Source organism: Schistocerca nitens, chromosome 5 (genome assembly GCF_023898315.1).
Source record: "Schistocerca nitens isolate TAMUIC-IGC-003100 chromosome 5, iqSchNite1.1, whole genome shotgun sequence".
Taxonomy (NCBI): Eukaryota; Metazoa; Arthropoda; class Insecta; order Orthoptera; family Acrididae; genus Schistocerca; species Schistocerca nitens.
The window spans coordinates 387026314-387034626 of NC_064618.1; the positions used below are offsets into that span (position 1 = coordinate 387026314).

General features: G+C 44.4%; 1 non-coding gene across 1 annotated transcript; it reads left to right on the forward strand.

Moving 5' to 3' along the window:
• The first annotated feature begins 6398 nt into the window (after positions 1-6398).
• On the forward strand, positions 6399-6473 carry Trnat-ugu (transfer RNA threonine (anticodon UGU)). The gene has a single exon. It is a non-coding gene; the product is annotated as a tRNA-Thr (tRNA).
• Positions 6474-8313: the final 1840 nt, after the last annotated feature.

Consider the following 8313-nt stretch of genomic DNA (forward strand, 5'->3'; position numbering starts at 1 on the left):
CAGTGCGTAACTCAACTCTCAAAAAATCTCCGGGACTTGATGGCCTCCCTGCGGAGTTTTGTGCCCGCTACTGGTCTATAATTGGGGACAAGATCACTTCCATGGTGAATGAGGTCCTGAACGGAAAAACGGTCCCTGCAGAGTTTAAGGAAAGTAAAAAAAGTACTGATTCCTAAAAGGCAAAACCAACTTAAACAATTTTCGGCCTCTTTCGCTACTAAATTCTGATTAAAAAATAATTTCGCGTATTGTCAACAAAAGACTCTCTGCCTTTTCCAACAAAATATTGAGTCATCATCAATCTTGTTCTCCGACCAAAACGATATTCGAAAGTCTATCTGCATACAGAGACGTCATTGCAATTACCTCAGTGACAAGTATAAAATGTGCTTTAATCTTTATAGATTTCAACAAAGCTTTTGACCGCGTTAGTCATAGATACCTCTTTGCGACGCTGTCAAGAATGGATTTCCACACCCAGATTGTCAACATGCTAAGAAATATTGCAACAGGTATAAATGCGAAAATAGCAATCAATGGCCAAACATCTAAACCCATACAGATAAGGCGAGGGATTCCACAGGGCAGTCCCTTATCTATGTTTTTATTTCCCGTGTCTTTAGAGCCCTTCCTCCGCACTGTCCACGCAAGATTAACAGGCAGAACATTGAGTGGTGAGAAAACTGTCATACGAGCTTATGCTGATGACGTGGGCGTTGTAATAAGGAATTAGGAGGAGACAGTTACACTGGAGAGAGAAATCCAAAGGTATTTTCTAGCGTCGGGAGCGATAACAAATGAAAACAAAAGTAAAATATTGAATCTACGGGGCCTAGATCACCTCCGACTGGCATGGCCAAAACAAGGCAACAAACATAAAACTTTGGGAATAACGTTAATTGCATGTCCGATGAGGATGGCTGCTTTTAACTGGACGGAAACTAGGAGGAAAGTTAATGGTGCTGTAATGGAGAACATCCATCGAACTATGGTCCTGGTGCAAAAAGTCAGATTCATCAACTCCTGCGTTTTGTGGTTCAAATGGTTCAAATGGCTCTGAGCACTATGGGACTCAACATCTTAGGTCATAAGTCCCCTAGAACTTAGAACTACTTAAACCTAACTAACCTAAGGACATCACACACACCCATGCCCGAGGCAGGATTCGAACCTGCGACCGTAGCAGTCCCGCGGTTCCGGACTGCAGCGCCAGAACCGCTAGACCACCGCGGCCGGCCTGCGTTTTGTCTAAAGCGTATTTCACTGCGCAGGTATTTCCAATCCCTAAATTAGTAGCGAAAGGGATCATGTCCACTGTTACCAATTATTTATGGCGAGGAGACATTCAGGGTTGGTGCGACTACCGTTATACTGGATGTCAGAGACGGGGGCCTCAGTTTGGTGGATATTCGCAATAAAGCGTCTGCTCTGTTCCTCAAACGGACTTTCCATATACTCAGAAAACTTCCACAATGTATAACCGCAAAGCTCTTTGAGGCTGCGACACCCCATAGCCTGCAAGCACCGATTGATGTGCGAAGGATTAACGCCCGTCTGCAGTATGTGAGGAACTTTTTCCTCGAAGCAAGTTATCTTAGTGACGAAATCAGAAGCAACACACGTATCACAGCGCGCGACATCATAGTTGAATGGAAGTTAAATGAGGGCAGAAACAAAATTGAAACGAAATTCCCAAATTGTGACTGGAAAGCTGTATGGCGGAACATCAACTATGCCGGGCTATCTACAGACGCTATTTCCGCATACTACAAAAACAGTTAACAATGTCATCTGTGCCCGCATCTCGTGGTCGTGCGGTAGCGTTCTCGCTTCCCACGCCCGGGTATCCGGGTTCGATTCCCGGCGGGGTCAGGGATTTTCTCTGCCTCGTGATGGCTGGGTGTTGTGTGCTGTCCTTAGGTTAGTTAGGTTTAAGTAGTTCTAAGTTCTAGGGGACTTATGACCACAGCAGTTGAGTCCCATAGTGCTCAGAACCATTTGAACCAATGTCATCTGCACCAACGAGAGACTATATGGGATCGGTTTAAACCAGACACACCTTTGTGGAAAATGCCATCTGGTGGATACACTCATCCACAGATTCACCTGTGGTGGCAATGTGCATAACTGGAATTGGATCAGGCAACAAATCGCCTTTCTCACCAGATCCTCTAAGGAATATATAACGCCATCGCTCCTCCTGAGACCAGATATGATCTACTTTCCGAAATTAAAAACCAACGCCATTAGCTGGTTACTAGGAAAATATGTTAGTTATGTCATCCACAAACTTGGGTCGGACAACGAGATGGAATTCCGCGTTTACATGAAGTGTGAATATGCAAAAATCAGCACGTATCGCAACCACAAGAAGCACTACAGCAACATGCTGAAGATCATTTTTGGAAGAATGGGTGTTGGTTAAATATGTGGAACCACTACAACACCTTGAACGAGAACGAACAGAAGAAAATTAAAAGTCACTTGGTTTCTTATTATTATTTACTATTACCTTGCTTCCGGAACTTCTGTGTTACACGAAAAGTTTTTTTTTTTAACATTTTGTCCAAAATTACTCGTGTTCGACTTCCAAAGTTTTCAGCATGATTTTTTAGCTTATAGCTGGTTTTTGATAATACTTCTTGCCTAGGCTTCATGTACTGATTATTGGTACGTAGTAGAATTAATAATATCTCATATAACACATAAAATATTAATCCAATGCTGCCAAGGTTTTCTCAGTTGCAACACTTCTGAATATGAATACAGTATTTATTCATAGGCATATGACCATGTTAAAACTTTGAACAGCTTGCCACATTTGTAAAAACCTAACTTTTCAGGAGAAATTCTTGTAATTTCCGAAAAAGACTGCAGGACAAATAAAGTGAATGCTGCTATTTCAGACTGGATTAAGAAAATATATTGAATTTCTGTTACAGGACTGGCACGAGGTGAAAATTTTGAAACAATTCCAATGTATAACACTCTCCCCTCACAAAATAAAATTATAAAACAGCCGACTAGTTGCAATGGATAGAGAAATTCTTTACCTAGGTTTCGACAAAGATAAATTTGTCTTCTTCAGAAGGTAACCTAAGGGCAATGAACATCATAGATTACATTAGAAATGTATGAAACTTATAGGCCAAGAATGAATTTTAAGACAAATTAGAGAACTCTTGCATTACCGAAGTATGGTAACGACGACTGGTACTTACAATTTTACATTAGTAAGGACTAATGTACCATCGCCTTTTTTACAATTCTCGGCATAGATCCATGTGTCAAAAATAAAATATAGCCCTAGAATTAGGGTTTGTCACGTTAATATAAAATAGCTCATGGAACTTGCAGAGCTCACAAACGACTGAGTGTAATCGGCGAGCGTAGTTACTCCGCAAACAGGGCAGGTGGCGCTCGTGATGAGAAGCATGTGCCAATTGGCGTACAAAGGCAACGTGTAAATTATCAGTATTAATAACGTCCTTAGGTAGAGTAACAACACAAAAGGAAGGAAATTAACATTCCCGTTATAACAGTATGGGAGCATTGGTACAAATAATGTAGTTACACATCAAAAAAGGTAGGTGGCGCTTACGCCGAGAAACTTACGCCCAGTGTCATATACAGCCAAATTATATAAAAAATTACATTACTATATTAGTGAAGCCCACAACGGTATACATAAAATTGACAATAATGGCTCTTGTCAAGAAAGAATTACGAACACTTCTACACGATCCTGTTAATACACATTCACAGGAAAAACTAAATTTTAGAGCCAGGCAAAATCACATAAGGGCCGACGTAGTAACAAACATACATTACATAAGGAGTAGTGAGCTTAAAGCACTGAAGGTGCATCATAGCTTCCTGAGGAAATAAATCACTGAGGTTACCAGCATTAATGTTATACCGTAAACAGTACAGGTTTAAAGCATTCAAAAAATTGTCTACAAACAAGGGTCAACTGGTTGTTCAGTATATTACAGTCCTTGAGCTCAAGATGATTGAAAATTTGTAACTCTTCCCACATATTTTTAACTACACTCCTGGAAATTGAAATAAGAACACCGTGAATTCATTGTCCCAGGAAGGGGAAACTTTATTGACACATTCCTGGGGTCAGATACATCACATGATCACACTGACAGAACCACAGGCACATAGACACAGGCAACAGAGCATGCACAATGTCGGCACTAGTACAGTGTATATCCACCTTTCGCAGCAATGCAGGCTGCTATTCTCCCATGGAGACGATCGTAGAGATGCTGGATGTAGTCCTGTGGAACGGCTTGCCATGCCATTTCCACCTGGCGCCTCAGCTGGACCAGCGTTCGTGCTGGACGTGCAGACCGCGTGAGACGACGCTTCATCCAGTCCCAAACATGCTCAATGGGGGACAGATCCGGAGATCTTGCTGGCCAGGGTAGTTGACTTACACCTTCTAGAGCACGTTGGGTGGCACGGGATACATGCGGACGTGCATTGTCCTGTTGGAACAGCAAGTTCCCTTGCCGGTCTAGGAATGGTAGAACGATGGGTTCGATGACGGTTTGGATGTACCGTGCACTATTCAGTGTCCCCTCGACGATCACCAGTGGTGTACGGCCAGTGTAGGAGATCGCTCCCCACACCATGATGCCGGGTGTTGGCCCTGTGTGCCTCGGTCGTATGCAGTCCTGATTGTGGCGCTCACCTGCACGGCGCCAAACACGCATACGACCATCATTGGCACCAAGGCAGAAGCGACTCTCATCGCTGAAGACGACACGTCTCCATTCGTCCCTCCATTCACGCCTGTCGCGACACCACTGGAGGCGGGCTGCACGATGTTGGGGCGTGAGCGGAAGACGGCCTAACGGTGCGCGGGACCGTAGCCCAGCTTCATGGAGACGGTTGCGAATGGTCCTCGCCGATACCCCAGGAGCAACAGTGTCCCTAATTTGCTGGGAAGTGGCGGTGCGGTCCCCTACGGCACTGCGTAGGATCCTACGGTCTTGGCGTGCATCCGTGCGTCGCTGCGGTCCGGTCCCAGGTCGACGGGCACGTGCACCTTCCGCCGACCACTGGCGACAACATCGATGTACTGTGGAGACCTCACGCCCCACGTGTTGAGCAATTCGGCGGTACGTCCACCCGGCCTCCCGCATGCCCACTATACGCCCTCGCTCAAAGTCCGTCAACTGCACATACGGTTCACGTCCACGCTGTCGCGGCATGCTACCAGTGTTAAAGACTGCGATGGAGCTCCGTATGCCACGGCAAACTGGCTGACACTGACGGCGGCGGTGCACAAATGCTGCGCAGCTAGCGCCATTCGACGGTCAACACCGCGGTTCCTGGTGTGTCCGCTGTGCCGTGCGTGTGATCATTGCTTGTACAGCCCTCTCGCAGTGTCCGGAGCAAGTATGGTGAGTCTGACACACCGGTGTCAATGTGTTCTTTTTTCCATTTCCAGGAGTGTATATATGACGGTAGTATCTGTTCCCGAAAGAACAGTTACCGTCGATGACCATGCAGCTTTGCTAGAAATGAAATGATAATTAAATAGACACCCTAGCTGCAAGCAGGCGTTGATACACTTCATTGGGGACATGTTGAAAATGTGTGCCCCGACCGGGACTCGAATCCGGGATCTCCTGCTTACATGGCAGACGCTCTATCCATCTGAGCCACCGCGGGCACAGAGGATAGTGCGTCTGCAGGGACTTATCCCTTGCACGCTCCCCGTGAGATCCACATTCCCAACATGTCCAGAACACTACATTCGTAGTGCGCCTAATAGATGTTTGCCCATCATACTCATTACTCGTGGCAGATTAATCTACCAAGTCCCGTACGAGTTCGGGCATAGCGTGTGCGTTCGCACAAGAAGGTCAAAGGCCGGGAAGCCATATTTTAACTATATATGACGGTAGTATCTGTTCCCGAAAGAACAGTTACCGTCGATGACCATGCAGCTTTGCCATGGCAGCGTCTGCCATGTAAGCAGGAGATCCCGGGTTCGAGTCCCGGTCGGGGCACACATTTTCAACATGTCCCCAATGAAGTGTATCAACGCCTGCTTGCAGCTAGGGTGTCTATTTAATTATCATTTCATTTCTAGCAAAGCTGCATGGTCATCGACGGTAACTGTTCTTTCGGGAACAGATAATACCGTCATATATAGTTAAAAATATGGGTTCCCGGCCTTTGACCTTCTTGTGCGAACGCACACGTTATGCCCGAACTCGTACGGGACTTGGTAGATTAATCTGCCACGAGTAATGAGTATGATGGGCAAACATCTATTAGGCGCACTACGAATGTAGTGTTTTGGACATGTTGGGAATGTGGATCACACGGGGAGCGTGCAAGGGATAAGTACCTGCAGACGCACTATCCTCTGTGCCCGCGATGGCTCAGATGGATAGAGCGTCTGCCATGTAAGTAGGAGATCCCGGGTTCGAGTCCCGGTCGGGGCACACATTTTCAACATGTCCCCAATGAAGTGTATCAACGCCTGCTTGCAGCTAGGGTGTCTATTTAATTATCATTTCTTCCCACATATCTAATCTACGCCCTTTGTCTTCTCTGTGTAGGACAACAGTGTCTTCTGAATGTTTCGGCGTATGACTGGTTATCAGGAGGTGTTCAGCAAAAGTAGAATTGTGTATATTCGCTCCTTTTCTACCTAATAGGTGTTCTTTATATCTTGTTTTTACAGCTCTGCCTGTTTGACCAATATAATATGTAGGACAGTTGTTACAGGTTAGTTTGTAAACACCTGAATTGGAAAACCAATAGCCGGCGATCTCTACTGAATGTACAAGATTTCTCTTTAAACTGTTATCTGTAGAGAAGGAGACGTTACAGTTATAGTTTTTCATTAGAAGACGTTTTATCCTATATGATATATTGCCCAAGAAAGGAACAGAAATAAATTTTTTAGCTTCTTTGCTATTAGTGGGAAGGTTGCTGCTCAAAGTCGAACAGTTTTGGGAAGATTACTTACTGAACATGTAATCAATCATATTCTGGTTGTACCCATTACTAACCGCAATCGCTTTGATGACATTCAAATCTTTTTATTGATCGGCAGGTGATGAAGGAGTAGTTACCATACGGTGAATGGCAGAATGAAAAAACCCCTAATAGAGGGTGCTGTAGAGCATAAAAACTGTAGGGGAAGACTGACATTGGAAGATACCCTACAAATCATTGTGGATGTAGCGTGTAACTACTACCCTCAGATGAAGAGGTTGGCACAAAAGAGGAATTTAGCAAACGCTGCATCGAACTAATCAGATGATTTATGACTGAAATAAAGCAATTGGTACAAAAAAATCTGAACTGTGGTAATTTCGACACACGAAGTTAATCTGTCTATGAACCACATAATGTTATTCTTCGGAGACACTATATCATAAGCAGACGGCTTTCCAACATAGAAGTCTTTTCAGGGTTTCATGTTAGCGTCTGGCACGTTTTGGCTTCTACATTCACAGCGGGGAGAGAACGTCATGAAGTACGCTCTCTGCCATCCATCAGCCCATCAGCCCATCAGCCCATAGCTTCTAGGTTTTCTCCTTTACACCGCCTGTAATAAGTCTCAGATTCGTCTTTGTCTTTTGTACCTCGAACCCCCCCCCCCCCTCCCCTCCCGCTCCACAATGAATGTAATTATTTCGAATACAGCGTCTCCCTGGAAAATATTCCTTTATTCTCGCTTCATTTCACTCTCTGATTACTTCCTATTACATGAAACTCTGGGCTTCTAAGTTATCCACATGCACGGAATGAGATCTCTGTTGTCCGTTTTATTTTATAATGGACACGCCTTTTAACTGAAAACTTATTACGGAAATTTTAGGCGTTTTCCTTTTTTCGGGATAGGAAGAACAGATCTAATGTGGAGATAGAAAGAAAAGACGGAACACTATTATGCGAGTCACACCAAGTTCAGGATAGGTGGAAAGAGTGTATTAAAAGTCTCTGTGACGCTAATAAAAGATCCTCTGATCAGCTAAGGATCAGAACTAAGTAAAGCTTTGGAGGAAATGAAAAACCAAAAAGATTGACGAAGTAAAGGTTCCAGAATTAGAATCAAGAAAAGTTGACAATATCGGTGCAGCGAAGCAACTTAAACCACTTAATATAGGCAAAGCCTCCAGTCCAGTTTGTATACTAGTCAGTTTCCTTTCAGAGAATGCTGATACAATAGCTCCATAATTAGCAATCATACACAACCGCTCGCTCGTCGAAAAGTCCGTTCCTAAAGACTGGAAAGTTGCAGACGTCTCATCAATACGCAAGAAAGGGAAC